Source organism: Pinus tabuliformis, chromosome 2_2, assembly GCF_031772625.1.
Source record: "Pinus tabuliformis cultivar Carrire ecotype Pingquan chromosome 2_2, CPIR1, whole genome shotgun sequence".
NCBI classification, from domain to species: Eukaryota; Viridiplantae; Streptophyta; class Pinopsida; order Pinales; family Pinaceae; genus Pinus; species Pinus tabuliformis.
The window spans coordinates 519100489-519103637 of NC_142300.1; the positions used below are offsets into that span (position 1 = coordinate 519100489).

General features: G+C 39.4%; 1 pseudogene; it reads left to right on the forward strand.

Annotated features, from left to right (window-relative positions):
* Positions 1–1181: 1181 nt before the first annotated feature.
* On the forward strand, positions 1182–1853 carry LOC149193623 (abscisic acid receptor PYL8 pseudogene; annotated as a pseudogene).
* Positions 1854–3149: the final 1296 nt, after the last annotated feature.

The following is a 3149-nucleotide window of genomic DNA, read 5'->3' on the forward strand; positions in this document are numbered from 1 at the left end:
AAATTTGAATGCATTTTAGTCTTTACAACACCAAATGATTTGGCATTAACCCATGTTTAACCAACGAAAGTAATTTCATTTTCATCCATTATTGACTTTTATTGATTTACATGGAATAAAAATTGTACTTAAATTTTGACATGGTTCTCTATTATATAGAAAAAGTTTTGAGAAGATGCTCTTAATTATTTCAGGCTAATTAAGTAGCATCATGTTTTTCACTATTGGACTAAGTACATCCTCCTATATTTCCCCTTTATTACACGGTCAATACACCACTTACTAATCTATTAAAATTTTGGCAATCATCGTTGTTAATTCTCGCTAAATTCGAATTTACATGCTTGATCCTCCTTAGTTCTTCAAACAAAATGATTTTTACCTCATATTTCAAAATTGAAACATCTTAATATAACTTTTTGTCAGTAATCTTAACATATTATTATTAAACTTACATCTACTTCAATAATAACTATGGTTATGGTCAACCAAATTATTTAAAAGCAACAATGAGGAATTGCCCCATCTACTTCAATAATAACTAGGGTTATGGTCAACCAAATTATTTAAAAGCAACACTGAGGAGTTGCCATCCCGGCAATTCCTCCATCTATGTAGGCGACTTCAATATTGGTTCCCCTACACTCGCATCTGCCTAGACATGCATTAATTGCAAATGAAAAAGTAAAACTAATTATAACCAGACGGGTATAACCGTCACTATCTATGGCGGATAAACCATACCTGCTTCAGAGTGATGCGGCGAATGTCGGAGGAAGAAGATACATCTAGCCGACGGGATTGATTCGTGGCATTGATATATATAGATATTAATTATGTCATATTTTCAGAAAATATGGGCCCTCCTTATACGGATATTTTCACAATATCTGTAACTTTCAGTGGGCTGTATTATCTTGAATTACAGTCTGCAAATTCATGGAGAGCCCATTTTTCCAATCACATTCCAATTGAAGGGTCACAAAATCGGCCTGGTTTTCCTGATCAGGATCGATTAAAAATATGAAATATCACGCGAAGAACGCCTTTCTGGGTTTAATATATGGACGGCAATAGCGAGAAGAAAGCAAAGGTTTCAAAAGATACTGTGCTGTAACAGGTTCGAGTTCGATAGTCCGGAAGAGTTAATATCTTTTTGTATTATATTACTTTGGGCCATAATGGATCTACTGCAGCCTTCGGAGGCTTCTATATCGTCGCAGGATTCTATCTCGGCACCTAACGATAAGCGGAGATCGGGATCTCGGAATCATATGCGCATGGGAGGCGCCATTCAGTACTTGCAGGAAGATGAGTCGTTGCGAGAGGCCGTACGGCGTTACCATTTTTATTCACTTGACAGCGACAGTGACAGTGACAGCGACAGCGACGGCAGATGTGCATCTATGTTCGTACAGAAAGTGAAGTCACCCTTAAGCGTCGTGTGGTCAGTGCTTCGGAGATTCGACAAGCCTCAAATATATAATAAATTCATCCGCAAATGCTTCTTGAGCGGGAATCTCAGGGTTGGCTGCCTCAGAGACATTCGATTCGTTTCCGGCCTCCCAATGGCCACCACTGTTGAGCGACTGGAGATTCTGGACGAGGAGCAGCATATTCTGAGCTATAGCAACGTCGAATGCGATTCCTGTCTGAAGAATTATCGATTGATGTTCACTCTACACGAGAGACTTATAAATGACAAACCCGGGACCATTGTGATCGAATCCTATGAGGTTGATATCCCAGAGGGAAGTACTAGAGAGGATATATGTCTGTTTGCTCTTACCTTTATGAAATTGAATCTTCGGTCCTTGGCTAGTACGTCAGAACAACTCACTAGGAACTGCTAAGTAATCGCATGGAGGAGCGAATTGGCCCGGATAATGGAATCTGGTGATTGATTGACCTGTATCATACCTCTGAGTGAGTTGCCATCAAAGACAACGCCTGTATCATAATGCCAACAATCTCTCCCTTTGGACTTTATGGCAACCACCACACCAAGTCACTCTCCCCCTTTGACATCAAGGGTAAAGGGCGAACCAAGATATTCTCTTCCTTGATATATATTTTGGTGTTCATACTCCCCCTAAGTACTTGCTGAAATATCTGATTGAGCTCCCCTTTGTTCATGCCAAGATGTACCAATCTGTCCATGCTCCCCCTGAGCACATGTAAGGTCTACAAAAGCATAACATGACTCTATACATACATTGCCAATGACCTTTCTAAAGACTCATACATACATCAATCTCCCAACCAAGCGGGGATTACACCATTTATGACTCAAGCACAAGAACCAGTACATCATCCATCCCATGCATAGTGGGGTAACAAGATACATCATATGACTCATAAAGACCAAGGACCTAAACAAGACCATGACAGTTATCAGCAGCTGTCATATACTGTATGATCTGCACTATAAGCATCTTAACCTGCAATCCATTCTCTTGGTTAATCACCAATCAGTAGCAAGATATGTAAATAAGCATCATCACCAAGGACTTCTAACCATAATGCCAACAATGCATTATTCGAAGCATATGCTCCCCCTGCATGTGCCAACCATCATATACTAGTGACTGAACCATATCAGACTTCCGTACTGCTTCTTTTCTTCAGAACATCATATACGCGACTATGCGGTGTCTAACTCGCGTGTATACATGACTTGTTTTCATGAAACCTACGTATGAGTTTTAGAACACTGATGTTCCACACTTTCAGCTTCCTCTGAGTCTGTCATGTCTGTGTACTCTGCTATGCCACATCTTTCTGGTTGAACTTCCTTTTTCTTCCATATCTTCAATTGTGATGATGTTTTCTCCTTTTGGTATGGTGTCCACAATATTCTCCTACATTCTTTTGCTATATGTCCAAGCTTGTTGCATGCATAACATCTTACATGTTTCATATTCCTCCTAAAACAGTCAATGGCTTTGTGGCCAAACATATTGCAAGAAAAACAATATCCCTTAAAGTATCTGGAATGTGATGATCTTTCTGAGTGATGGTCTTGAACCATTCTACTTCTGCATCTGGCTGCAACATGTCCAAGATTATGACATACATAACATTCAATATTATTCATCGAAGGAAATAATCGTCTATCACTTCCATAGTTAGGAGCAAAAGATTTTCTT